The sequence below is a fragment of the Antechinus flavipes genome, chromosome X (assembly GCF_016432865.1).
Source record: "Antechinus flavipes isolate AdamAnt ecotype Samford, QLD, Australia chromosome X, AdamAnt_v2, whole genome shotgun sequence".
NCBI lineage: Eukaryota > Metazoa > Chordata > Mammalia > Dasyuromorphia > Dasyuridae > Antechinus > Antechinus flavipes.
In genome coordinates this window covers 76,718,916-76,727,319 of record NC_067404.1, presented here as the reverse complement: position 1 = coordinate 76,727,319, position 8,404 = coordinate 76,718,916, and positions in this window count along the sequence as shown.

Below are 8,404 nucleotides of genomic sequence, written 5' to 3'. Positions count from 1 at the left end.
ATTTTTTAAGAAGTTAAAGGTAATCAGGGACTGGACAAGTAGAAGAGAAGAGGGGCATGGGAAATGGAAGCAGATCACTTATTATTGGGAGATTCTTTCTTACTACTTTCTTCTTTGTAAAGAGGAGCACAGGTAGAGGAAGGTAAAGAAATGAAAATCCATAAGGGAATTAAGAGAGAAATATATAATTAGCAAATACAATCGTGAATGTGAATAGTATGGTAAATTCACTCTTAAAATGGAAGAAGAGGGGAAAATGGATTAGAAAGCAGGATTGAGCAATATTTTGTTTCCCAGAAAAAGATACTACAAAAATATACATGAAACAAAATATATTAGGCTTTGAGTAAATTCAAAGAATCAGTGGTAGCAATGATGATTTCAGAAAAAGTTAGTGTCAAAATAGACACAATAAAAAGAGAGTATAGTATCTATAAGGGAAAGGACATTATTATGAAAAGTACCAGGGACAATGAATGCCAATATTTAATACATATATTTATAATAAAAAATAGATAATAAATCTATGATAGCTAGAGATTTCAATGTACCTCTTTTAGACACAAAAAACCCTGAAAAAAAGAAAGATAAACAAGACATAAGTTAGTAAAGGACTTGAATAGAATGTTAGAAAATTTACATATAACAGGTTTTGGTGATTACTGAATTGAAATAGAAAGGAAATTACGTATTACTTGGCAGTCCGTGGTAACTCTACCAAAAGATTATAAGAATCCTCACAAATAAATGTAGAAAATCAGAAATATCAAATATGCCCTTTGCAAATCACAATGCTATCAAAATTTTATTCAAAAATGCCTTTAAAGCAACGATTTAAAAATTATTTAGATATTAAAACATCTGACCCCCAAAAAAGCAATGGGTCAAAGAATAAACCATTGAAACAATAGATGATATCATTAAAAATCATCATCACGATGACAACAATGAGACAACATATCAAAGCTTTTTGAATGTAGCCAAACAGTCCTTATGGGAATTTATATCACCAACCCTAACAGCACTTAACAACAACAATAACAACAACAACAACAAAAGAGGAAGAATAGCTCCATGAATTTGGGTATATACTGCTCTCAACAACTAAAGCTAGAAAAACAACACATTAAAAAACAAATAACTGAGTACCAAATGGAAATTTTAAAAATCAAATAAAAGATTAACAAAGCTGAGAACAAAAACACAACCAAATTGATAAATAAAATGGAAAAAATTAAAACCATACAACAAATAAACTATCTGATCTTATATTGTTAAAGGGAAGGGAAAAGCCAAATCACCGGTTTTAAAAAATGGGAAAAAAATTACAAGAAATAATAATGTAATCAAGGAAATCATTAGAAATTATTTTGCCCAATTATATGGCAAACACTATGGATAACTTGAATAGATTAATATTTACCAAAATATAAAATACAGGATAAAGAGAATTTAAATAATCCAATTTCAGAAAAGCATAGCAAGCACTCAAATGCTTTTTTTTTTCACTCATTCATTCTAGAAAAGTTAGTTATAGCAATAAGAAAAAGAAAATGAGGAAATAAGCATGGGCAAAGAAGAAACAAAATTATGACTTTTTGCAAATGATATGATAATTGATTTAGCGAATCCTAACGATTCAACCAAAAAGAATTGAAATAATAACTTTGGCAAAGTAGCAGACCATAAAATAAACACACATAATTCATTAGTTTTACTGAATACTACTAACAAAACCCAGTGAGAAAAGATAGGAAGAGAAATTCCATTAAAATAACTACTGAGTATGTAAAATATGTGAAAAGTCACACACGGACACTATATGAACATAACTAAAAAATACTCTTTACAGAAATGCAGAAAGACCAAAATAACTAAAGAAATAGTAATTGTTCATGGCTGTTGGAGAAAATGTAATAAAAATGTTAATACTATCGAAATTAATTTACCAATTACTGTCACATCAAACTACCAGGGCAGGATTTTATAGCTAGAAAACAAATAATAACTAAATTCATCTGAAGGAACAAAAGATCAAGAATCTCAAGAGGAAAAATAAAAAGAGGAGAGTGAGAAAAGGGGACGTCATGATATCAGATATTAAACTGTACTATAAAAGAGTAATCAGCAAACCAATTCAGAACACGTTTTAATAAAAAAGATAGGTAAGTCAATAAAATATATTAGGCTCACAACATATTCAAGTAAAGGAATCTCATAGCACAGTGTTTTATAAAACTGAAGACTCTCTACTACTAGAGCACGGACTTACTATTTGACAAAAACTGTTGGGAAAATTAGAAAGCAAGTTGGTAGATATTGGATATTAGACCAGGACTTCACACTGAAAGCCAAGATAAACTCCAAATGGAGACATGACTTAAGATGGAAAAGACCATATCATAAACAAAGTGTTTAGTAATATAAATTCCCATAAGGATTGTTTTCGTTACATCCAAAATGTTTTAGTATATTGATTATCTCGTTGTTGTCATTGTCTTTAAGGAAATATCCTTTGTAACTATAGATTGTGGAAGAATTCATGACCCAACAAGAGATAAAGAGTATCATAAGGCATAAAATGGAGAATTACATTATATAAAATGAAAAAGGTGTTGTACAAACTAAATTAATGTAGTTAAAATTAGAAGTTACACAACTAGGGGGGAAATTTTTGTAGCAAATTCCTCTGATAAATATTAAAGAACTGATTCAAATTCATAGGAATACAAAACCATTTCCTATTGGCTTAAGTGGTCAAAAGATACGTTCAAGTCATTTGCAAGGGATAAATTCAAGCTAGCAACAGCTCTATGAAAAGTGTTCCAAGTCACTTAATAATTACAGAAGGACAAATTAAAACAACTCGGAGGCTCTATAGCCATCAGATCAGCACAGATGGCAAAAAAAGGAAAATGCAGAGCAGAGAAAAAATAAGCACCAATCGGTGGGACTGAGAACAGGCCCAACCTTTCTGGAAAGAACGGTGTGTTCTTGCACCTAGTGACACCACTAAGAGGTCTACACTCCAAAAAGATCCAAAAATGAGAGAAAAGACCTATATGGACAAAAATACTTATAGCAGCCCTACTTTTTGTAGGGAAAAACTGGAAACAAAGGGGATGCACGTCAATTTGAGAATGGTGGAAGAAGTTATGGTACATGAATATAATGGAATATTGTAATGCTATAAGAAATGGATGAAAGGGATAGTTTTGAGAATGTCTTGGAAGGTTTTATAAAATGATTCAGAGTGAAGTGAGTGTAACTAAGAGAACTACTTGTACAATAAAAAAGGTAAAGAAAAATTTTATGAAATGATCAAGCAAGATACAGAATAAGATGGAGATGGCCAATTTTTATATTTACTTTGGTTAATGATGCATGTATTTGTCATGGAGTTTTGTTTTTTTTTTTTTTTGGTTGTATTTATTTCATGGGTGGGCAAATAACAGAGAGGAAGTCAGCAATAGTACTGCACAAAAATGAAGAAAAGAAAGGCTACTGAAGCATTTTTTCATTCAAAGAAGGAAGTTCAGAAAGAAATGCAGATAAGCAGACATACGGAAAGATGGATGCTAAAAAATTTTAATCAGAAAGAGGGATTTGGGAGTTTATGTCCTCGGAAGTGAAACACTAGTGGGTGATGGAAAGCTTAAGGATATAACCACTTCTGTGGGTAGCTGAGGTAGAACAGAAGAGCAAATCAAGAGAACTGAGGAGAGTGAGGAATTAAGAATTGGAGGATTTCTGAGAGAACATTAGTGAGCATGCTGAAGTCTCTTAAGAAGAGGCCAGGAGCCGGGGGTGAGCAGGGTATACTAGAGCTAGTTCCAATAAACAAGGTGCACGAATGCTAGCTCCAACAAGCAGGGGGCAGGAGTGCTAGCTACTACGAGCTCAGGATAGGAATAGCCAATTGTTAAATTTTCAATGTGAGCATTTACACCTCATAAATCGGCAAACACTACAAATTGGGGCTTGATTTATTGCCCTGATTGTCTAGACCAAGAGTCAGCAAACTACAGCCTATAGGCCCACTGCCAAATGTAAAAACCATTCTTAGTTTGCAAGCCATACCAAAAAAAGGCAGTGGGCCAGATGTCCCTCAGGCCATCCCCTAGTCTAGACTTAAGAAAATGTCAGAGAAGGAAAGAAACAAGCATTTATTAAGCACCCACCATGTGCTGAACATTGTGCTAAGCACTATAGAAATGGTTATTTCTTTTTTTATCACAGCTTTTTACTTACAAGATTATATGCATGGGTAATTTTTCAGCAATGACCCTTGCAAAACCTTCTGTTGCAACTTTTCCTCTTCTTTCCCCTACCCCCTCCCCCAGATGGCAGGTTGACCAATACATGTTAAACACAATATATGTGTACATATCCACACAGTTATTTTGCTGCACAAGAAGAATCAGACTTTGAAATGATGTAAAATTAACCTGAGGAAGAAATAAAAAATGCAGGTGGACAAAAACAGAGGGATTGGAAATGCTATGTGGTGGTTCACACTCATTTCCCAGATTTCTTTCAGCTCATTACTGCTCTATTGGAACTGATGTGGTTCATCTCATTGTCGAAGAGGGCCACATCCATCAGAATTGATCATCATATAGTATTGTTGTTGAAGTATATAATGATCTCCTGGTTCTGCTCATTTCACTCAGCATCAGTTCATGTAAGTCTTTCCAAGCCTTTCTGAAATCATCCTGCTGGTTAAGAAATGGTTATTTCTATGCAAGGATCAATGTTGTCAAATTATCTGTGCATATGTTTTGAAAATAAAAAGCTTTATAAGAAAAGAAATGGTTATTTTATTTGATCTCCACAACAACCCTGGGAGCTTATCCTCATTTTACTTATGGGGAAACTGAGAGCAGAAGAAGTTAAATGACTTGGCTGGGGTCACCCAGCTACTGAGTGCCTTAGATTGGATGTGATTCAAGTCTCCATGCTGACTCCATGCCCAACACTGTATGATCTAGCCTAATTAGCTGCCTCTAGATTAAAATCTAAAAATGAAGACTAAGTTGAAAATAGAAGCATGCCATACATTTTTGGGGCCGGGATCTAGTTGTTGAACATTTATGAGTGGAGACAAAGAGTTAGCGATTCAGCCTCTGAACCCACCAAGAAAGAAGAGGCCCTAGAATTTGAGTGGGACAACCAACAGGGATGGAGTGAACGTCAAAACAGGAGAGGTGATAGAAGGAGACATAAGTGACTGAAGATGTAAGGAAATGAAAAGGGAAGAGGTGGAAGAGGTCTTGTTCTCTTATAGTTGGAGGGTTCATGGTTTACTGGGACAACACTAACCACTGAGGAATGAGTCCAGCATCAGTGGATGGGAAGACGACCATGGTTCAAGGATGTCCCTCTGGGAATAATTAGAAAATGAAAATGTCACTATATTAGGGCAAACTGGGTAAATGGGATTTTTGAGGAATTGACTCTAATGCTCATTAAATTCATCACTCAGGGCTATTAGATGGAGGAGAGTATTCAGAGGGTGCAGCAATAACTTTAAGACCGTAAATGCCTCTGGGAACAGAGATCTTAGAAAGATTGGAATCATATCCCTAAGCCTGAAGAAGTGTGGAAACTGAGGCTCTGCTGGGGTGCTGTTAGATACAGGCTATACATGGAGCAGATAACAAATAAGATCATGCAACAGACCAGCTCCCATCAGCTTGGGGAGGAGTCAACAGGGAAGATGGGCCTCTGTCAAGATGGCATTCTGCCAAACTTAACAGGTTCCTTCAGTGGGAAACCCACTATTGTGGCTCAGCAGGCCATAAACTCAGCTCTAGAGACTCTCTTGAAGGATCTGCAAACAGAGCATTGAAATATTAAGCAACAATTGCAAGGTTCTTTCACCTGCCTGTTGTACTATTCATACCTGCCATGATAGCTCCCAACTCCTAGAGGAAGCCTCTAATTCCTGAAACCTAACTACGTACACATCTACAATCATCCTCCCCATTCCTCCTCAACCCCAAGCCACCCTTCCTTCAAGTTCCCACATTTCAGTCCAAGATGTCTTCAACCTTCCAGGCATCCAGGTTCCCATCCCCAGCTTTATTCGACTCCTCAACTCCCCCAGATCTCTTTCTCCAGACTACCCATAGCCAACCAGCTGAAGTACTTCTAACTCTATCCCATGACATCTTTCCCTTCTCTTCCTTCCTCAGCCATCCCACTCATTCACACCCCATCACCTCTCACCTGCACTGTAATAGCCTCCCAATTGATTTCCTTCCTTTCAATGCACCCCTGCTCCAAGCTACCCTTCACATGGCTGCTAAAATCATTTTCTAGGGCAGCTAGGTGGCACAGTGCATAGATCACCAGCCCTGAAGTCAGGAGGACCCGAGTTCAAATCTGTTGGCAGACACTTAACATTTCCTAGCTTTGTGACCCAGGGCAAGTCACTTAACCCCCATTGCCTCAGCAAAAAAAAATCAAATAAAAACATCTTCCAAAGACACAGATTTGCCTACTCCATAGTCCTATTCAAAATCTTCTCTTAGGCCCCTAGGATAAAAAAGAAATCCCTCAGCCTGACATTTAAGACTGCCCGTATTCTGGTTCCAAGCTACCCTTCCTGAAATATTTCCTCTAACTACATTTTACACAATCTACTTTCTGCCCAAACTGGGCTATTAGCTATGTATTAGAGGCAGCTAGGTAGCACAGTGGATAGAGCTTTTAGACCTGGTCTCAGAAAGACCTGAGTTAAATCTAGCCTCTAGCCTTTACTGTGGAACTCTGGGCAAGTCAAAACTAGGTCTGCTTTAGTTTCTTCAACTATACAACTATACAGGGGCTGTTGTGAGGGTTAAATGAGATATTTGTATAAAGTTTAGCACACAGTAGGTGTTTCATAAGTACTTGATCCTGCCCTCCCTTTCCCCATTCCCACAATGTAATAATCACTAGGAGTAAAGTAAAATCTTTCATTTGGTTCAAAAACTCAATTTTACAAGCACAAGTCAGTTAGACTTCTTGTTTGTGCAAAGAGTTTGTGCAAAAGGGAGCTGGAAATTTGGGCAAACTGTATTCTCACACATGAGTGTGAAATGGCAGCCAAAAAGCAAAAGTGATCCAGGGTTGCATTGAGAGATGCAGAGTTTAGGAATAAGGACATGGTAGTCCTACCATCCTGTGTTCCCATTAAAGCATTTATGCTCAGCATGAAGCTTCAGCCTCCATTCTAAACATTACCATTTAGGAAGGAAGTTGATAAAACTGAAGTTTTTCTGCCTCCCCCAAAATGTTTGGCATTCTATCCTTTGTTCTATTATGTTGCATTTTCTCACGGGGTACACAGTGGATCCCTAGGTAGAAAGTAAGCCCCTTGAGATCAGTATCTTTTTTGCCTCTGTATTCCCAGTGAATGGCACGTATTAGGCACTTAACAAATTCGTACTGAACTGAATGATTAAATAATATTTCAAATGAGCCAGAGCCTTTCGAATGCCTATCCCAAGACTCCCCTAGATTGGTTTTAGAATCTGGAAAAATCAGATCAGGACTGATGGACAGGATATCCTTAGTTTCTCCAAGTAGAATAAGGTTTTCTCCTTCCAAAAATGCTGCTGGACTTCCTTTGCTGGCCGGGCAGGACAAAGCACCTTGAAATTGCAAAGGCTGAGAATCCTGACTGTTGAGATTGCCCACACTTCCCAGCTAATCTAACAATTGGATCCATTCTTATAGAACCAAGCAGGCTTGCCCAGCCCTAATGAAGTCATGTCTCAATGCCAAAGGCCAAGCCTGAATTACCCTTTAAATACCAAAGGGTAGACTCACAAGTGGGCAGAGCCCTTGGGCCACCTGTTCCAGCTCCATGCTCGATTTCAATCGATTTGAACTAGAGAGAGAAGAGATTGATTTGTACCCTGGAAGACAACACAGAAGGAAGCCTTGGGCAGAGATGAGAGGGGGTAGAAATGTTCATTTTTCACATTTCAGGACATTTCCAAAAACCTGAAATCCAAATAGCGGTTTCTGATGGTGTTTGTGGGCCTTGAAAACTTTTTCAATAACAACTCTCGCTCTCTTCTGAGTAACGTTTTACTCTGACCTTACACTCTATCAAATGGGCTGCCCCAGGTGTGGCAATTATATATTTCTGGCAAGAATAGGCCTCTGGCCATTTTTATTTTAATTTAATAACTTTTCCTATCATTTAAACAGCTATAACATTTTAGAGACTCACAGGACTGAGCACTGGAAGAAACCTTAGACATAAATCGGGTCCAAGCTGCCCTATGGCATAGCGATTGCTTTTACCTCAACTGGAACACATCGAGTAACATGACACTCGCTACTTCCAGAAGCAGCCCATGTGATTGGGTAAGGAATTCAGAATTGGAAGCATACATTCAGAAATCAC